Consider the following 22201-nt stretch of genomic DNA (forward strand, 5'->3'; position numbering starts at 1 on the left):
ATTAACAATAAAGACTTGTGAACTTGTAACATATTTTTTTCTCAGCTGGTAATAATAAAATTCAATGTTGGGAATGCAAGCTGGTGCAGCCACTCTGGAAAACAGTATGGAGGTTCCTCAAAAAACTAAAAATAGAACTACCCTAGGATCCAGCAATTGCACTACTAGGCATTTATCTAAGGGATACAGCTGTGCTGTTTCAAAGGGACACATGCACCCCCATGTTTATAGCGGCACTATCAACAATAGCCAAAGTACGGAAAGAGGCCAAATGTCCATCGATGGATGAAAGGATAAGGAAGATGTGGTGTATATATATATACATATATATATACATATATATATATATGTATATATATATATGTATATATATACGTATATATATATGTATATATATATATATATATATATATATATACATATATATATATATATAATGGAGTATTACTCGGCAATCAAAAAGAATGAACTCTTGCCATTTGCAGTCATGTGGATGGAACTGGAGGGTATTAGCTAAGTGAAATTAGTCAGAGAAAGACAAAAATCATATGACTTCACTCATATGAGGACTTTAAGACGCAAAACAGATGAATATAAGGGAAGGGAAACAAAAATAATATAAAAACAGGGAGGGGGACAAAACAGAAGAGACTCATAAATATGGAGAACAAACTGAGGGTTACAGGAGGGGTTGTGGGAGGGGGGAGGGGCTAAAGGGATAAGGGGCACTAAGGAATCTACTCCTGAAATCATTGTTGCACTATATGCTAACTAATTTGGATGTAAATCAAAAAAATAAAAAATAAAATTAAAAAAATAATAAAATTCAATGTTATCAAGCATCATAGAAAAATTATTAGCTTTCTTTTTTCCATACATACAATATTGTAAAGTTGTTGCTATATGAAGAGGCTACCAAAGAGTAGGAGAAGCACCCCATCCCCATTTCCACCAAATGATGGGGAGAGTATGGTAAGCAGTGAATTAATTATATTATTATCTTATTATTATAATATAATAACAAATTATATTATTTTTCCAGATTCCAGTGATATTTACCAGCTTTTACACTTATAATTTGTTGTCACTACTTTCTCATTCTAAATAAATCTTCATTTTAATATTTTATTTCATATTCATAATTTTTATTATCTTTATTAAAGAGGATTTCCAAATATATAATCTCCGGGCCTCACATAGTCTGGATCTTCCCCTCATAGAATTTATAGTATTCAAGCAGGGTTCTCAAGCCTTCCACTCATGCCGTTCCCAGTGCCTGGATCTGCCTCCGTCCATGTTTGTTACTTACTATTCAAGATTTAACTCACACATAGCCTTCTCTGTGAAACCTTTCAGCCTCCACTCCTACCCATCTCTCAAGCAGAGTGCTTTCAGAGAACATTTACATATCTTATTTGTAATAAGATAGATAATTATATCCTATGATAGAAAGGAGCTCTTTAAAGGCAAGGCAGGGCCACCTTGTCCCCAGCTCCCAGCCTTACACCTGTTACTCAAGAAGATATAGTAAACATTGGGTGACCAGTGACTTTATGAATGAGTTGCAATGTCACACAATATGGTAAAAATTTTAAGATGTACAGTTGCCAATAACCAGAGATAATATGGTGCTTCCTTTTTCATCTTGTTACTTCGATTTCTGGGCCTTTTCCTGAGCTCTTTGGTGCCTGTAATCCATCCAACTCTTATGGCAGGTCTTCTGGTGGTGGAGAAGCACTTTTATTTTTGTAAACTGTTGTTCAGGTGTCTTTTACAAACAAGTAACTTATTGGAGGGGAAAAGAAGACGAGAATGATGGGTCCATAACGCTCAGGGGGGACTTATCATTTCTTTGTATTGCGGACAAAGGAACAGAAGCCTCTGGAAAAAAAAATTCATTTCCTGATCTATTCAGCAATCTATTAACTTCCTTTCCCTCATACACAGTGAGCATTTTTTTTTTCTGCTTTTTTCCACTCCTTCCGTGGGCTATTTCATTTCCTCTCTAATATTTAGCACGTTAGCGCTTCTCAAAGTTTCAATTCTCTTGCACTGCTTAATATCAATGTGCTTAAATGCAGAACTCACTTCTCAGGCCTGCTTGCTGCTGTTTTTCCAATTTGTCCTCATCACTGGTTCATAGCCAAGGAGACTTGCACAAAGCCTTTGCTCAGGCCTTTGATGTATATTGTGTCTTAGAATGAATGCGCCACTAGGCCCAGAAGTTGCCTGCCTATCACCTTCTGCTGTGCATCGTAAAATTAGCTGGAGCCTCCATCACTCATAAACAACATGCTCCCCATGATATATGTCTCTGAACATTGTTTATTGAAATGAGGGCAGCCTATTATCATTGAGTGAGTTGTTTGATTATTGTCTTTCTGTTTGTACTTGGTATTCATTTATGCATTTATTTATTCAACAAACTATAATTGAGTGCTTCATGGGTATCAGGGACTATTAAGATATTGGTGGTACAAGTCCTAGAATTGGGTCTTTCCCCACCAACAGTTCTGTGTGAATTATAGAGTGACAGAAAGCAGAAGGGCTTTGAGTCAGAAAAGTTGGGTTTATATCCTGGCTCTGTCTCCAACTAGCTGTGAAGGGGTTTACCTGGAGTTCTTTAGTTTTTTCATATGTAAAACAGGGGAAACAATATCTTTGCTCTAGCGGTGTTATTTGCATCAAATGATACAATTTTCAAAGCTTCATTGAATAGTAGATTAGGGAAGGGAGGAAGAGGGCTAACATCCCAGGGTTTTCTCTGTTTTAGTTGGAAACACACCTCTTCCCCTTCAAAGGAAATGAAAGGGCTGGGGCTACTGGGCAGAAGCAGAGACAAGAGAAATGGTCCCAATGCCAGATCCCGGCCCAGCACTGGGAGGAAACACATTTCTGCTCCTTCCAAACCCTTCCCAACATCAGGCCCCGGGCCCAGAGCTACTAGTAGTGGCTGGCACTCAACAATGACCCTGACTGGGAGAAGCATCAAAGACAAAGAGGCTGTGAGAGCTGTCCCCAGCACCAGCACTCCTGACGACACCCAAGAAGTGGAGATTCTGAAGACAGGGCGGTATTCCTCAGATCCCAACGTCCAGCATTTAATGCAGTGAGCATGCCCTTGACATCAGCTCTTGACTGCTGCAGGTGGAGCCGATGACCTACCTCTTGATCCAGAAGGAGACACCGGGGTCTACGATTAGCGGTACAGGAGGATAGCTGGAGGCCAGAAGGATTCTTCTGGGCACTGTCAGGAACTGTTAGTATGACTGCACTCTTACATTCCCGATAACCAAACACCACTGTCTTTTCCCAATTTCATGGTTGAGGAGATGCCTGTCCCCGTGTCCAGAACCTCAATCCTGATGTATTGAATGCTTTCTATATGGCAGACACCTTATCAGATTTTCTGTACGTATTCCATCTTCACAACTCTTCGAGGTGAGTGTTATTCCCATTTTACAGGTGAGACACTCGAGTTCAGAGAGAAGATAAGTACCTTTTCCATAATCACACAGGGGAGAACTCGGGATTCTACCCGGGAGTCTGATGCACACGGCCAGACTGCTCCTGACTCCCACTTTGTAGGTGCTCGGCTTTATGGCATGAATTTTGAATGAAACTTGGGCCTGCCTCTCTCTTCACAGGGCTCAAGAGATTCAAATATAAGCACTTAAAGTTTTCATGGCTATTACTTACTTCATCATCTCCTGAGGAGGGCAATGGAACTGTGGATTATACCAGGGAGAATTGTTCACAGTGCTGCTCTATGACCTTGTTCCACTTCAGATAACTCCTTCTTAGTGTGTGTGTGTGTGTGTGTGTGTGTGTGTGTGTATACTATTGCCTGAACTAACATTGCACACAGGGGACTGGGATTTCACAATCATAAGTAGAAACAGCAAAATTCCTCGCCAGTGCCTTTATCGCCTCACTTCTTCCAAGAAACTTTTCCTGAGCGAAGCCACCAGGTCGTTCACTCCTGCGGCGGCGGTACGAAATGCTTTCTCTTAATTTGTTCTCCTTGTTTCATCCTGCTTCATTTTTAAAAAACATGTGGTGACTCCCAAACTAGATTAAAGTAAACATCGTTTCTCAGGTTTGCTCGTATCCACACTGAATGTTGCAGGTGCTCATTAAACGTCATCACTTCTGAAGCACTGTGCACGTGTCGAGGACGGCAGTGGGGAATGGAGGGGAGCAAGCAGTGAGAAGAGCGCACAGGTCACAGACATAACCTGTGTCTCCCCAGGTCCCACCAGCCTTGGGGATGCTAGCAAGGCAATAGGACCAAGAGATTTAAAAAGAAAATTGATGTTTATTTACTTTTGAGAGACAGAGCGTGAGTCGGGGGGAGGGGTGGGCAGAGAGAGAGAGGGAGACACAACATCTGAAGCAGGCTCCAGGCCCTGAACTGTCAGCACAGAGCCCGATGCGGGGCTCAAACTCACTAACTGTGAGATCACGACCTGGGCCGAGGTCAGATGCTTAACTGACTGAGCCACCTCGGGAGCCCCAGGATCAAGAGATTTTTCACCGAAGAGTATCTGCCTGGTCTTTCTAGATGAATCACAGGACGCTCCAGCCCCGTCTCAGGCCTCCTGGAGTGGCTAAGGAAATCCTTAGAAGTTGGGTCACCTCCTGGACTGCCAGATTTAATCCTCCTGGCTGTGACATGGGAGTCTTCTGCCGTCCTCTTCCCCAGTAGTTCTCACTTAGGTGTCGGTTGCTGTGCCCACATCCAGCAGCCAGGTGGCTGTGGTCCTGGCTCTTTCACTCATACAACATGGCCCAGGGGATTGTAGGTGGCTGCTGTGAATGACATCCCCAGCATGTAAGTGCTGTAACATGTGCCAACCGCCTTGAGGCTAAACTGAGGAATTTACCCCACCCTTCACTTGACTTATATTCTGTTACAGGCCACAGAGCCATGCTGCCCGACCTGTCTTTTACAATGATGCTGGTGATCAGCTTCTTATCAAATACTCTTCCTCCTGAGACTTGGGCACCGGTCTCGGGATGCAACGAGGGCCGGAAGGAAATATGAGCCACATAAACCTTGTAACCTCAGACTGCCCCTCCCCTCTGACAATGACCCATTGTCCTTGGACTGCGCTTACACACCTCTCCCTTCTTTGGGTGAATTCCTTCCCACAAGGCTCCATGGTTCCTCTTGTAAATAACTCCTTACCAGGCAGGCATGCCCGGCTGATCCTCCAGAACTGTTTGTGGAGTATCAGGATTTACAGCGGCTTCTCAGACCCCAGGTCTCACTCTGGAACTCTGCTAGGCGTTGGCTTCCTTTGGCCATTTTCAACGGTGAATTCTAAAGATGTCTGTGTGCCAAGGGTGCCGCACTCTCAAAGATCTCTCTTTGCTCCCTTCACCCACATCGGACTTGCCAGTGGGTTTGGAATTTTTTCAGGTTGTATCACAGGACTCGTGTTTACAAAACTATTTTGTTCCTAAAATTGTATTTCAAAAAGCAGCCCTTGAATTATTTAAGCAACTAATTCTTGATATTAAATTCATTGGACTTGCTTAACTATTTTATCCTAAATAGGTGTGAAATTAGATATTAGTAAGGGTTGTGCCATCTATGAAAAGAGTTGCTGAGAATTGGAAACTTGGCAGTCACCCAGGAGGGAACAGTACATTTCAGGTCTTTATTTTTTTCTTTTGCAATAGGGTCTAAACTCTGCAGAGTTCTCAAAAGTCTACTAAAAGGGATTAATGGTATTCCCATTGAGGCCAAGATGAGAATTGGAGAAGCATAATGATCTTTGAGAATTTTGAAAAAGTCTCCACTTTAGGAACACTACCAAAAGGAAAACTAAATTTCAATTGCTTCTCCTATAACTACAATATCCCTTCCCGTACTCCTACCCCCCAAAAAGAGAAAACTTATTTAGAACTATGTTTAATTGATTAAACCACTCTCACAACACACAAAACAATCACAAACACACAAGAAAACCTTTTTTTTTTCTTTTTTGTCTTAGTTTGGGAATTTTAAGGAGTTACCTTCAATTTCTGAAATATTTAAATTATGTAACTGGAATCTTGAATGTATAATCTTAGCTGTTATAATGTGGTTAATCTTGGTTAAGCTTGTAATGTGTTGCTTAGAAAAAGACAACTTAATCTTCTTATTTCTTATCCCCAAGGAGAAGTTTATGCATATGTAATCAGAATAATCCTGACTAATAATTAAACTAAGGGTCTTCAAGTTTCATGATATTGTGAACTTGTCCTAAATTGTTTCACTGTCTCAGGCAGTTCTCTTAATTTGGATCTTGTCTGTATGAAGTAAGTGTATACAAGTGAATCGTGTTACTTTGCATGAGTTTTTTCTTCAATTCGCAGGACTCATTTTATTGAACTAAATGAAGCAAAAAGAAAAATATACAGGTGACATATTTGTTTCAATAGCTTAGTAAAGGTAACCCTATTGAACAGTAAAAAAGGGCAAATGCCACGAGGTTGTAAACTCCGGTGGCTTTGTAAAACCACAGAAAACAGGCAGATGAAAGTCACCCTTTCAGAGAGACAGACAGAGAGAGGGAGGCACACTGATATTAGCTGATAGACACAAGACCTGAGGCTGATAGGTAGGCTGTCGTTACATTAAATAATTATTTGTAAGTAAGTTAGGCAAATTCAACTGCGTTTGCTTGGAACAGAGAGATGTTAAAATAGCACTTGCCTGCTGTCCCCTCAAGTGAACAGCCTCCCCAGAGCGGGACAAGAGACATGAATCTGCTATGACCTCGTCAACCTGAGTTCCCTTGTAATCCTCTCACCACGTTTAGACATTTCAGGTGGTGGCCCAACAGTGCAAATCTATTATTTTATCTGCTGCTCTACCAAGGACACAGAAAACTACTCTGATGCCAAAAGAAAACCTGGCAATGCCAAGTTCGTGAGAGTTGGTCTGCTGGTCTCCAATGGGCACTTTGCAGAGGAATTTTGTTTTGTTTTGTTTTTTTAACATTTTATTTTTGAGACAGAGAGAGACAGAGCATGAACGGGGGAGGAGCAGAGAGAGAGGGAGACACAGAATCGGAAGCAGGCTCCAGGCTCTGAGCCGTCAGCCCAGAGCCCGATGCGGGGCTCGAACTCACGGACCGCGAGATCGTGACCTGAGCCGAAGTCGGCCGCTTAACCGACTGAGCCACACAGGCGCCCCTGCAGAGGAATTTTCAAGGGTGATTTTCAACATTTCCATTAGGTCTTCAGCTGAAGGCAGAATGTCCCCTTTAAGTAATTTGTTCTTCCAGTGTATAATCATCTCTACCATTTACCCCCATCCCTGCTCCCATACCTTCTGGAAAAACCTGTGATTTCTCTTCTCTATTCCATACACACTTCTTTTTGGAGACGGAGTTGGAGGGAGATGGAGAGGGAATGGAATGTGATCTGTCTCCAGAACTCTCCTCAGCTAGGCCTTGACTCGTCAATGCCATCCAAACCTGGGCCATTGTTTAAAATGTCTATGCACTGTATTCTATGTGGTCCTGCTCAAGTTCGTCTAATGGAAACTCTGAATCCAGCTTCTTCAGGCTGAGACTCTGGTGCCACTTTTGCTGTGAGGCCTGCCCTGAGCAAGCTCTTTATTTATTTATGTATGTGTTAATGTTTACTTATTTTTGAGAGAGAGAGAGAAACTATGGGCACGAGTGGGGGAGGGGGAGAGAGAGGGAGACACAGAATCTGAAGCAGGCTCCAGGTTCTGAGCTGTCAGCACTAAGCCTGACGCAGGGCTCCAACTCACAAACCATAAGATCATGACCTGAGCCAAAGTCAGATGCTTAACCGACGGAGCCACCCAGGAGCCCCTTAGTAAGCTATTTAAAATGGTGATGTCACTTGTCAACATTCTCAGCACCTCTTGCCTGACTGTCCCTTTTCCTTTTTCTCGTGGCACTGTCACCTTCTCACTTTTTTTTTCTGGCTATTTTATCCTAACTTTTATTCTGATGCTTCTGACTCTCTTAATATCTTATTCTTCGTTTCCTGTCTACTGCTCCCCCCTCCTTCCCCGCCCCCCCCCCCCCCACCACTAGGAGTAAACTCTGCAAGGTAGGGATCAGTCTGTCCACTGATGCATCTCAACCATAGTGAACAGTGCCTGGCCCACAGTGTTTAATGAATACGCTGAATGAATATGTGAGGATTCTACATCTGAATTCCCTGGGCAGAAATAGTTTGATGGCCAGCTACTGGTTTAAAGCAGGTCTTACATCTGTGCTCCACTAAATTCTTTAATTTTATCACACTAAAAAGCAGCCATTGGTAATTAGCGAAATTTCCAGAAGCTGCTCATCAGTTACTTCATGCATGTGAAGACAGGTACAATGTCCAAAACAACTGACCATTTTTACAATATATCAAAATCCATTACTGCAAATATATTTGGAGCAGAAATTTGTATGACAGAAATGTCTAAATCTAGCCAGTGGCCCATTTATTTTAAATTAGGTTCTTATCCACAAAATCCTATTAGAGCAAAGTGATTTAAAGAGATTCTTCATCTTCTCTTTAATGTAACTTAACCTGGGTATTAAGAAGACTTCAATTAAATACTCTGATGAGGAGTCTACATTTTATAGACCATAAGAGTAATTTAAAACAAATGGCACTTTCTTAAACTCTGCTATTATGAAACTCTCAACAATGCCTGTCTCTTTCTGAAGTCTTTTTAGTTAGGGACACGGTCAAGACTTGACTGTTTACTTCCTCAATGTCCGTCTGCCTATGCCCTGCAAAGGTTTTAAAGGTTTGAAGAGTTACTTAAACACCGATCCACATTTTTCTCGACAACATTAGAAACATACCACTGCCTGCTCACTTTAGGTATAACCATGATCTATCTGATAGAATTAAATTAGTAAATCAATGAAGTGCTATTTCAGCACTGCTGGTCACAATTTTCTCTTTTTATTAAAAGTCTAGTTTGTCTAGACTCTCATTTTTTCATGTCCAGCCATTATAATGTGTACAGATGATTTGAGCTACAAATGGAGAGAGAGATCGAATTTTCTGAAACAAAAACATGCGGTAGCAATCCGGAAAATCAAACATACACTGGTTATTAGTCTGAATATACTACTCCCAGACTGGGCCTGACCATAAGTAGGTATGTTCTCTATCTATCCTCAGTTTCTTCATCCGTAAAATGAGTCTGTTCACACCCACTTTGCAGTATTACTAAAGTTAACCTTCCAGTAATATCTGGTACATGGAGGCTATGTGCCATGAATTGTAATTCTAATCATAATCATTCATTCATCTGACTTGACTATTTGAGAAATTTTATAAAGGCCTAAAACATAAATAAGTCTCTTTAAAGTATGTTTAACCAATTGTTTTCATTGAAAACATTGCAAGGAATCAGTGTTATCCTAAAAATCCAGGTCATGGAATCACTATCTTTATAGGTCCTGGTTCTCACGCAAGATCCTGGAAGTTAGTTCAACATTTTAGGAGGCCCTAACATCATTATGTGTCCCCGCAAAGGTGTGAGAGTTCTAAACCCCAACACCTGTCAATGTGACCTTATTTGGAGATAGAGCCTTTGCAGACAATCAAGTTAAGATGGGGTCATTAGGATAGGCCTAATTCAACATGACTGTATCCTTATAAAAGGAGGAAATTTGGACACAGAGACAGATGCACGCAGGGAGAACACCATGTGAGGATGAAGGCAGAGACCAGGGCGATGATTCTACAAGCCGAGGGAGCCAAGCCAAGTTACGCCGAGTATTGCCAACAAAATGCCGGAAGCCAGGGGAGAGGCCTGGAACAGTTTTCCCCTCATAGCCGAGAAGGTAACAACTCTACTGATACCTTGTTCTCAGACTTCTAGCCTCCAGAGCGCTGAGATACTACATTTCTGTTTTTTAAGCCACAGGTTTGGGGTACTTTGCAACAGCAACAAACTAACATAGCCCCCAAGCCACAGGGTGGCTGTTAAGGGAAGAGGGAAGCCGCATACCTGCCATTCTCGGCATTGTTGCTACTTGGGCGTGCTCACCTAGTTCTGAGAGGGTGAGCGGAGACTGGGGTGTCTATTTCACGGGGCAATCTAAACTTACCTTGTTGCCTGGCCCTGCGGCGGAGAGGGAGAGAAGTGAAGGGGGCAACCAGCAAGTTTGTTGAAATGTTGCCAAGAAGAAGGTAGTGACACAAAGGTCTTGAACGTTTTTCCTCGTCTCAGCCTCAGGCAGAGAAATCTGGCCACCATTAGGGTGGGGATTTTTTTTTTTTCTCTTTACCAAAAGAAAGAAAGCTTTAAGCATTCACCAGTTCCACAAGCTGTGTAAACTGAGCTTCACCAATAGCAGCTGAGCAATTGCTACAGGGCTATCCCTTATTGGCCAGTCTTAGCCTGCAAAGCACCAGCGGGGCTAGAAAGAGATGGAACACTTCGAATTTCCCCACCCCATTCAGGGCCCTTCTGTGGCTAATGTGCCTCTCAGAACCATCAGCTGTTGGTACTTTTCCTTAATCAACCAAAGTAGTGTTGGAAAGCATCCATCTGCCACACACACACACACACACACACACACCACACTTGGGATCTCTAAACAATGTAGTTACTAATAGTCATTGTTTATCAATTATGTAGTGTATGCTAAGACTATGCTAAGCATTTTGCACTCAGTATTTAGCAAACCTTCACTCAACAGTGGTGAAGAGACTACTATGTGCAAATCATTAAACTGGGTGCGGGACACAAAATGATGAATAAGACAGATACAATCACTGCCCATGGCAGACACTATTTTTTTGCTTACCAAATATACACTACACCTTTCCTCCCCAATTTAGACTATGCAAAATCTCACTGTCCTACCCTCCCTTGCAGCTTAGAGTTCTAAGCACCTAGTTATGGCCAAGCTCAAGAATGGAAAGTGTGCTTTCCTACTAAAATAACGCAGATGTGATTTTCGTCATTATTCTTCCTTTCTCCCAGCCTTGATTTGAATGTGATGGTTGGAGCTGTAGCAGCCATTTTGAACCACTGAAGTAAAGAGCTATCCTGCATTACCAACAATAACCAAATGTCCATCAACTGATAAATGGATAAAGAAGATGTGGCATATATATATATATATATATATATATATAAAAGAATATTATATATTATAATATATAATAGAATATATATAATATATATTCTATATATTATATATTCTATATATATACATATTCTATATATATTCTATATTTATAATATATCTATATATAATATATCTATCTATAATATATCTATATATTATATATATTCTATATAATATATATTCTATATATTATATATATAATAGAATATTACTCAGCCATCAAAAAGAATGAAATCTTGCCATTTATAATGATGTGGATGGAGCTAGAATGTATTATGCTAAGCAAAATAAGTTAGAGAAAGAAAAATGCCATATGATTTCACTCATATGTGGAATTTCAGAAACAAAACAGATGAACATATGGGACAGGGGTAAAGAGAAGTGAGAGAAACAAACCACAAGAGGTTTTTACTGATAGAGAACTGAGGGTTGATGGAGGGTGGTGAGTGGGAGATGGGCTAGAGAGGTGATAGGTATTAAGGAGAGCACTTGTGATGAGCACTGGGTCTTGTATGTAAGTGATGAGTCACTGAGTTCTACTCCTGAAACCAATATGTTAACAGACTAAAATTTAAATTTAAAAAATTGAGAGAGACCCTGATATAGTTAAGCCTTCAGAACATTACTAGCAGCTGCTACCTCTGTACTTCTTTTTACATGAAGAAGGTCAATCCCTATTTGTTAGGTTTTCTGTTACTTGTTGCTCAATGTGCTCCAAAACAGATACAACTTCCTTGATGAAGTTTATGCTCTATTTGGGGAAACAGACATAACCAATTTCCATCACGATAATTACTTAATTGGCATTGTGACAAGTGCTACGAAGAATTATAGGGCACCAAGAGCATGTATAACAGGTCTGTCCATTTCCAGAGTCTGTGCTTCCTGGGAATAGAATTGGGTACATTCCAGATTCTGCCACCTACTAGCTATATAACTTTAGGCAAATTACTTAACCTCCCTAAACCACAGTTACCTCTGTAATATGTCAAATTGTGAATATAATGTTCTCTCTCATAGGTTTGTTGTGAGGATTAAAGGATCAAATGCACATAAGCAGGTTTGTAAGATCCTAGAACATAGTACACATAATTATTATTATAAGTAACCATTATTGCATTATGTTATATGTCACATGTATGTCGATATTACATATGTATATTAAGTATAGAAAAATATATAATGTATATTAAAATCAAATTTTAAAATGCCCAAGATTCCCACTCCTTGACAGGCAAGACCTATAGAGACCCCTCCAGAGTCTGGACTGAACTTGTAGATCTCTGATATATCATTCCTGGGATTATATTATGGCCTTGATAACTAAAGGTTTTCAGGGTGGGCCTGACTTATTCAGATAAGCGCTTCTGTAGCAGAGCTTTCTCCAGATTGCAAACATCTGAGCAACAAGTCAGAAAGACATGCTCTTGACGGCCTGAGAGCAGCAGCAGCAGCAATTATGGTGCAAACTACCAATGGGGGCCATGTGGGAAGGAAGTGCTCACAGCCTCCAGGAGATGAGAGGGGTTGCTGGCCAACAGCCGACAGCCGGCAAGGAACTAGGGACCTCAGTCTAGAGCAGAAAGGACACGCATTCTGTCCATTACACATAGATGGGAAGGAGGGCCCTGAGGCCTGGATGAGACAGCAGTCCCAACTAATACCTTCATTTCATCTTGAAGAGCTGCTGAGCAGAGAGACTATCTAAGCGTGACCTGAAGACTGGTGACATCACAAACTTCTCTTGTTTATGGCACGAAATTGTTTTATGGCAATTTGTTATGTAACTGTAGAAAATGAACATGCATATATATATATATATATATTATCATATTATATTTTGTAGAAGGGTGTATTGCATAATATATTGCATCAGGACAAAGTAGAGGCCTTTTCCAATTGATCCAAAAGTACAGAATGTTTCTCTCATTCTGTTACCCTGACGATCCCCCAGAAAGAGCCCTGTCCTCATCAGAATCATCAAAGATGGGTCCTGGGCACATCTGGGAAGCGTTCAAGAGCCCAGGTCCAAAGCATCAATTTTAAGCAAATGATGCAGGTGGTATACTCACCACTTCCACTCACGTTCCATTTTTGAGAACTTAGTCCTGTGGCCACACTTAGTCTCAAGGGAGACTGGGAAATGCAGTCTTGAGGCTGGATGAGGATATGCACAAAAGAAAAGGAGAATGGAGTTTGGTCAGCAACGGAGAGTTTCTACCACAGATATGATAAAATAACAGTAATCACTATAATACACTGCCAAATTATTCTCCAGCCTTGCTCCTGCTGAGCACTTTGTTTTGATTACTTCTGAGAGAGCCAGATTTGATTGCAGAGGAGATACCTCACAGTTTTGTAATGCTGAATCACTCATTCGTGTGGCAACGTTGACCTCTGCCTGGAATAGCAGTAGCACTGACATTAACGACTGTGCTGCTCACCGCTCATTATTGCAATTCATAATCAAATGTACTTTTCTTGGTGCTTTGCAAACTGATACAGATACATTCCAATCGATAGGTTTTATCCACCTACCCATCCTCACCCGTGACATGGTGCTGGGCGGGGGGGGGGGGGGGGTGATAAAAAAAAGCAGAACACACATACCCCATGCAACAGCCTGGCATTTTCCCTACCCCTCATCTTTTCCCACTTTAGAGGATTACAGGAAGAAGAGTTCTACAAGATATGAGCCATTTTGCTGTCATTTAGTCAATGGGCTAAGAGGGTGTGTGCACTGCTGGATGGTTTTTTACTTGTGGTAAGAAAGGCCATGAAGGCAGCTTCAGATTTTCTTTTGAGGATTAGGCTGATCAAAACACCCTTTCTAGTGGGGTGCCTGGGTGGCTCAGTCAGTTAAGCATCCAACTTCGGCTCAGGTCATGATCTCATGGCTGTTGAGTTTGAGCCCATAGGGCTTTGTGCTGACAGCTAGAGGCCTGGAGCCTGGAGCCTGTTTTGCATTGTCTCCCTCTCTCTCTGTCCCTCCTCTACTCACGCTCTGTCTGTCGCTGTCTCAAAAATAAATAAACATTAAAAAAAATTTTTTTTAAATATCCCTTTCCTCAGATTCCTCCAGGGACTGCAAGAGAATGGGTGTTTTGCAGGCATGTGGAGAGAGTAAATTTTATTTGGTTGACTGAATAGACACACAATAAATGTTAATGATGCCAATCATAGTATATATACCAGTGTTATCCATTTTAAAGGAAAGGGGAAATTGTCTCACACATTTTCAGAATTCCTATCACAGAATCTTATTGATGGTTGATTTCCTTTTTTCTGAAGCTGGAGCTCAGCTTCAGAGTTATTTTTCAAAATATTGTGTATTTTGCTAACAGTATATAACTCCATATGTTATTTCATCCATAAAACTTGTTCCTAATGTTTTTTCCTGCGGGTTCTAGGTTGATGATACCACCAGGCCTTGAGGAAAAGTTAGCCTTCTGACAGGGCTGTTATCAACTAGCTAAAGTTCTAAGATTCTGATAACATCTTTTATGAAGGAACTCAAAGCATCTCCCCAAATGATAAGCCCCTTCTCTTATTCTGTTCTATGCTCCCACAGCAACCAGGCCATTTAGGTATTAGCAACATTTACATAGCAATATTTGGGGGTTTTTTTCTCCCAAGAATATTTCTCAGGTAGCAGAATCCATTTCACATCCTCACCCCAATTAATGGTCCAATTCTCCATACACTGAATTCAATCTGTGCAGAGGTAGAAAGCTGGACTTTGTAATTCCTGATTAGGACAGTCTTATATAAGAAGAAAGATCATGGACCTATGGGGTGACTCAAAGTATGGTTAATCCACTGCCAGAAAACCTAAGAAGAGGGCTGTGTAAGGCAGGATAAGGAGGAAGTAAGCAGTAGGACCCCTATTCCCATCTCTTTCCCAGCATTGCCCAGTTCCAAGGGCAAGGGATAGACTGCACTTTATTAAAATAATATGTAGGCACCTGGGTGGGCTCAGTTGGTTAAGATCCTGAGTCTTGATTTCAGTTCAGGTCATGATCTCACAATTTGTGAGTTCAAGCCCTGCATCGGGCTCTGCACTGACAGAGTGGAGGCTGCTTGGGGTTTTCTCTCTCCCTCTCTCTGCTCCTCCCCTTCTTGCGCTTGCTCTCTCTCTCTCAGAAAAAAAAAAAAAAAAAAAAAAAAAAAACTTAAAAAAATAAAATAATAGGCAATCATCCAGGTGAGGATATGGCTGCCAGCAGTGTTAGGTCTCTACTTGACCAGATACATAAAAAGAAGAAATGACTCTCTTTTCCTAATTCCTGCAAACACAAGCTGTGACAGGACATAGAAGGAGAACTCATTCCCATTATGGTTTGAGATTTCATCCAGCCCTCTGATGAGTTACTGAGGTAGGTCTGTTGGAGAACTGACTAACGATATCTTGAATTAGCATGGCCATTTGCAGTCTTCACATTTCACTTCTTTTGTCTCAGATGTTCCTCTTAGCAACTCACAGGAGTCAAAATAAAAGGAGCTCTATAATATAGAGCATTTACTGTGTGCCAAGTGTATATATTCCTGTTCATTGATTCTCCACAACACTCCTCAGAGTTAGGTTCTATTATGAATTTCATTTTACGGATGAGGCTTAGAGAGGTTGAGATTCCCAAGCTCAACCTTTGGTAAATGACAGGATCAGCTGCGTAAACCTAGGCAGTCTGGCTACCAGGTTCAGATGCTGAACCATGACACCATTGGCTTTACGGTTTTTAGAGAACTTAAGTGACCAGTAACCAGCAGCATTGGAACTAAGACCTACTTGTCTGCTTCTTTCTTATTTCAGCATTCTGCTGGTTTGGGGACCTCTGGGGTTTGTGCTCACTTAGATCCATTGTGGCTGTGTTTCCCAAACTCCCACCCCCCATGGCCACTCAAGGAATCAAACTTTTGTCTAAGGTCAAGTTTAGGATTTGAAACCTTTAATTTCCTTCCAGCTGACATTTTACCATTTCATAGTCCCCAAACCTCTTGCAGCTTATAAAGGAATGATTTCAGACATCTACTCCCCGCAGCTCTGAGAGCAATTCATTTTAATGTTGGGACATTGCCCAGAATTCAAGAAAACTAGCATGATCCTTCCAGTCTGGCTTTTCACTCTACCTGTTGTCTAAAACTCCGTTTATAGGCATAAACTACTAGGCTAGACATGGGGGAAAAAATTTTAGTGTTCCAGATGATAGTCTTAACTTTAACAAGAGGCCCAGATATTTGATGAGTTTCTTTATTCATTTGTATATTTGGGGGTCATGTAAGCAATGGAAAAAATATGTTCCATAAGGTTTTATCACCGTTTAAATAATAGTAGTAAAAAACCTTCCCCAATCTAATCATAATAAAAGTTGTTCAGCAGATCCAAAATAAGTCCATTGAGTCTAAGAAAAAGAAAAGTTTTAATTATCTGTGCCAGAGAATGGCTTTAGAAGATTAATGTTAGGGAAGGTTCTATAATGGTCTTTTGGGAACCCACAAGGACTTATAAAATGGAGACAACAAATACAGTGGAAATGTCTTCAGCAACTTAGCTTGAAATAAACAAAATTACAGCATTCTCCTAGAGAGTTGGTCTTGATTGGATGGCTATTGATCAAAAATGATGAAAACAATGTTAAAGGGGCTACTGAGTTAAACATTTATCTTTCCTGTTCCTTAAATTCTGTATCTTGGGGCACCTGGGTGGCTCAGTCAGTTGAGTGTCTGACTTCAGCCCAGGTAATGATCTCGCAGTTCATGAATTTGATCCCTGCATCAGGCTCTGTGCTGACAGCTCAGAGCCTGGAGCCTCTTCGGATTCTGTCTGTCTGTCTCTCTCTCAAAAATAAATAAACATTAAAAAAAAATTTTAATCTGTATTTTTACAATTGATGCCTTTTTAAAAAAGCCAAAATTTAGAGTTGTCAACAGCTAACCTAGTAAGATATTTAAAAGTAAATACAACAATGAACTTCTGTTCTATTAAACATTAGTCAAATGATCCTTTTAAAAATAAGCATAAAAGCCCATGACTCAAAGTCAATAACAATTCTAGATTGTGTGTCTAACTAGTCAGTTAAGTGTCCAACTTTTGGGGCGCCTGGGTGTCTCAGTCAGTTAAGCGTCCGACTTCAGCTCAGGTCATGATCTCTCGGTTTGTGAGTTCAAGCCCCGCATCAGGCTCTGTGATGACAGCTCAGAGCCTGGAGCCTGCTTCCGATTCTGTGTCTCCCTCCCTCCTTCTCTGCCACTCCCCCACTCATGTTCTCTCTCTCTCTCTCTCTCTCTCTCTCTCTCTCTCTCAAAAATAAACATTAAAAAAAAGTTTCAAATGATATCCTTGCCCTGCCCGAAGGAATCAACCTTTTGATATCACTTAGGTTTCTTGCTTCTTGGAGGTCCCATGCCCAATTGATTGGTAGTGTTGAAAATCATGGAAAAGCAAAAGATATAAATCTTTTGGACAAGACGGCATTGGTAGGAAACTCCCCTCCAGCTTTTATACCTCTGTGATGATGGGATGGGTTGCTCCTGGGAAGAGACTAGCCAAAGTATTGTAATATTTTGACTCATAAAATTTTCACAAAACAACTCTTTCCGAAACAAGTTGGACAGGTTGAGTATGTGACTTTCTTGGTATGGGGCTGCCACATGCTAATAAAACCTCCCAAGTGTCTGCTATCCTGCAGTCTATCTTATTTCCATTTATTCCAGGACCTCAAATGGTCAAAAACAGTTTTAAAAGGGAGAGTGGGGCTCCTGGCTTCTTTAATACTATATTTTATGGTCCATTTTAAATTTCATTTTCACAACAATTCTTCAAGATAGATAATATTCTGCTCATCTCACAGATGATAAAACAAGCACTAAAGGACAGGAAACTTGCCAGAGGCTAGTGAGCTGGAAAGAAATAAAACCAGGACTCAATCCAGGTGGGTTTGCCTCTAGAATCCCAAGCTTTCCCACGGACTCTTCCGTATTCCTCCTTTTGTATCCTGTTGGCTCTCCTCTACTGCTGCCTAAGCAGGGGATTGGCATTTAACAAGGGGTTGGGAGGGATGCCAAGACGAGAACGACACCAAGTGGATAGAACAGAACTGCTTGTTAGAGGCCTCTCCCTTATGCTCAGACTGTTAAATGAGCTGAGAGGCAGAGTGTGCAATGGTAAAACAACTGGTCTTGAGCTCAGACCGGGCTTCAAATTCCTTCTCCACCATTCCTGAATGATACCTACTGCCTGGGCTCAGTTACATGTGACACTAGACTCCTAGGAGACCACCTGACCAATGGACCCACAGCCTCTCCACTAAATCTGCTGTATCTCCCCGACCCTCCAAAGTATGTGTTCCTAACTCCTGGTCTCTGCTCCAATTCAACCTTACGGCTGAGCCTCTCCTGCTTACTAGGTTGGTTTCCAATGGGCTCTGACACCTCTTTTTAAGTCGTGCCGGGCCTGAGAAGTCTTTGTGGTGGCATCTTACACCCAAACTCCTGGTTTTCAGCCTTTAATCTTTAGCCAGAATTAGAATTGGACTTGTCATGGCTTGAACTTCCTGATTTAGGCTGTAGATTCCTCCCTAGGAATATGTCAGCCCCTTTGTTCTCAGTTTTCTCTAACTCTGTTCCTTTAGTGGCAGCTTTTTCTCTCCTCCCAGGAAAGGAACCATCAGCTACATGGCGGCGGCTGCCCAGATAATGCACTGGGCATTTAAGGGGACTTGCACTCACCTGGGACTTGCACAGATTGCCTCCAGTCTGGATCACCCCATTCCTTTCTACAGTAGTGAGGACAAAACAGAGATTCTCCATAACTAACGGATAAACCTGCCACTTCCCTAGTGAACACCATTCTTCCCACCCTCTAGTCACTCAATGTCTACATTTTAACAGACAGTAACATTTTCTGAAGCTTTTTGGAGGAAAAGGAGAAGAAAGTGGGTTAAGAGTATCACTATACTCCTACAGAATAGCTTCCATTTGATAGGCTATAATTTCTAGAATAAGCTTCTCTCTTGACACTGGAGTTCCTATGCATCTGCAGAGAAATGTATTATTTGCTGAATCTTTTGCTACTTTTTTATTATGAAAAATTTTAAGCATATACCAAAGTGTATAAAAATAGTATAATGAACTACCATCACCAGCTTCAAAACTTGTCAATTCATGGCCAATCTCCTTTCATCTTTACCCTATCCACATCTTCTGTCTTCTGGATTATTTTTACACAAATCCAAGAGTTTATATAACTATATCTATGAGTGTTTTATAATATATCTTATAAAGATAAGGATTCTTGGGGCACCTGGCTGGCTCAGTCAGTAGAGCAATGCGACTCTTGATCTTGGGGTTGTGAGTTCAGGCTCCATGTTGGGTGTGGATATTAATTTTAAAAAAATAAAATAAAAAAATAAAGAGAAGGATTCTTTCTAAAAAATAACCGCAATACCATTATTACACCTAAAATTTAATAAATAGTTCCCTAATACTAGCAAAAACCCAATCTTTGGATTTCTCTGACTGTTCCGTGAGAGATCTGTTGTTTACAATTGCTTTGCTTTGTTCAGATCAGGAGCCAAAATGTATACATTACACATTAATCTGTCTCCAAAGTTTTTGTAACATATGCGTATCCTTTGCTTTTTTGTTTTTCTTGTAATTTATTGAAGAAAGCAGATAATTTTCCCTGTAGAAATTTTCACATTCTGGATTTTACGGATTGCTTTTGTGATATCCTGTCTCCTGGATTTCCTAGACAACTGGCAGTTAGATCTAGAGGCCTTGATAAGAATCTCTTCCACTTTTTTATGAGAATATTTCACAGGGTTGTGTGTGTATATGTATATTACTGTGTGTATATGTTATTGTGTATTATATATGTACTGTGTATCTATATTATTGTGTATATATATTATTATCTATTAACAAACTCAGAGCGTTTATATATTTTACATATATAACACATTTCTATTTTACATATAAATGCTCTGGGTTTATTAATCTTCTCAAGAAAAATCTGCACAATCACCACAGATAGTCACTGCAGAGTCTTGACTCCTTCTTTTTGCCAATACCAGCAATGGCTTGTGCAGTCCCCCTGACTTTCTTCATTCTGGTCTTGCATTCCTTTGGCTGCTTCCTTGACGCCTTTTTCTTCTCATACAGGCCATGTCTTCCAAGTCTACATCTGGGTTCGTTTTTCATGACATAATCCGAGGGATCACGAATCATGCCAGAGCCAATTGTCTTGCCACCACCACAGTGAGTTCTGGATCCAAATATAAAGATGCCGTCTGGTGTAGTCTTATACATTTTGGCTAGCTTTTCCTGAATTTCTGTCGTAGGTACTGTTTGTTACCTTGCTGGGGTGAAGCATGTCAAGGACCGTGTGTTTCTGCTGATGTAGTCGGTTGGTCAGGAAACTCCTGGTCCAGATAGTTACTGTGTCGTCCATGATGGTGGCCAAGCTTCACGATGGTGGAAAAGCGCTGTCGTATAAGGAGACACAGAGTGTGTGGTTGTTTCTCTTTTTGTAATGTTAAACTAGATCTGTGGGTTTTGGTATCGTCAACTTGATCCGTTCTTTATAAAGCTCCCCATTAGTCTTTCACTTAATGGCCTAGAAGCTATTGATGGCCTTTGCCCAGATTCTTTATCTTGTTAGGGATTGCACAGTGGTGATGTTTAGATTCTATTGTCCTTTCTGCATTTATTAGCTGCAATTAAAACAAAACAAACAAACAAACTTTCCCTCATCAACTCTTTGGTTACTCTGAGATACAGTCCTTATGGGAAAAGCATGATAAATGCTTGATTCTGTCTGTCCCTCTCCATTTTGTTATCAGCTTCCAAGATGACTAATGAATACTTTTAAGTATTTTTTATAAACTCATGTATTCTCAACATATTTAATGCATTTCATCATGCTGAATGTTAGTTATTTCTAGATAGGTAATGTTCTTTAGACTGTAGGTATGGCATGCCATTACAGACCATGGAAAGGCAAGGGCTATATGCTAACCTCACTTGGGAAACTCTGAAAGTAATAAAAAGGACCATTAGCAGAAATGTGATCAAACTATGAAAAGTAGTCAACAACCACAAAAAGCCCTGAAAGAACTGAAGCAGAACAGACAGGACTATGTAGAGCCATCCCAGGAAGCAGGGACACTGGGTCAGGGAGCAGTGGGAATGTCACAGGGGAGGGGCAGACTGGAGAGAACGCAGAGCCACTGAGTCAGCATTCAGGGGGACGGCAGTGAGAATACTTTGAAACTGGAACTAAAGATGTAGAGCTGGGAGCCAGTGAGAGTCTTGAGTAAATGTGGGATAAAAGGGACGAATGTGAGCCAACAAACTCTGTAGGGAACCTTGAGAGGGAGTTTTTGAATAAGAGCAAAGGGGTTAAACTACAAAACCTCATTTAGGGTTAAACTACAAAACCTCATTTAAGTAAAAGCAACTGTGTATCTGTATATTGACCAACTGTATCTAGTATGTGAGCTCAGATGTGTTCATTTGTTATGCCCTCCTGCTGGGCCTGTGTCACTCCTTAGAGATATCAAAGCGGGGGGGCGGGGAGGGGGGGGCACAAAGAGGGGGAAGGGGATTCAAGAATAAAATCTTTGGAGTAGAAATTTTTCAGCGCTTCCTTTTTCTCAGGCAGCAACCCAAAGACACTCGGAAAGCTCCTTAGAGATTGCTTAGGATCTATATTCATCTCAATAGACGGCCATAGTTGACATAAATATTTTCATATTCTGCCCTAAGCTAATATAACAGTGAATTCTACTTAACAATTAGGATAAATATTTTTTACCTTTAATTTTAAGGGAAGTTATAATAAAATCATCAGAAATCATAGTTTAGGAAAGGATCTTAAAGGTCAGATAGTTGTAGTCCTAAATGAGAATACTAAGTCAAAATTCTCATTCCATAAAAAAAAACAAAAAACCAAAAAACAGTTGACATTTAGATGAACTAATTCAACAGAGAGCCAAGATCTTGCCTTCTGGGCATAGAAGAAATAACAGCTTTATGAAAGAGTTTTAATAATAAAAAGTAACAGGAAAAACAAACAT

The 22201-nt window shown here is 40.8% G+C and overlaps 1 pseudogene; it reads right to left on the reverse strand.

Moving 5' to 3' along the window:
• Positions 1-20144: 20144 nt before the first annotated feature.
• On the reverse strand, positions 20145-20635 carry LOC131483805 (small ribosomal subunit protein eS24-like; annotated as a pseudogene).
• Between the last annotated feature and the right edge of the window lie 1566 nt (positions 20636-22201).

The sequence above is a fragment of the Neofelis nebulosa genome, chromosome 8 (genome assembly GCF_028018385.1).
Source record: "Neofelis nebulosa isolate mNeoNeb1 chromosome 8, mNeoNeb1.pri, whole genome shotgun sequence".
Lineage (NCBI taxonomy): Eukaryota > Metazoa > Chordata > Mammalia > Carnivora > Felidae > Neofelis > Neofelis nebulosa.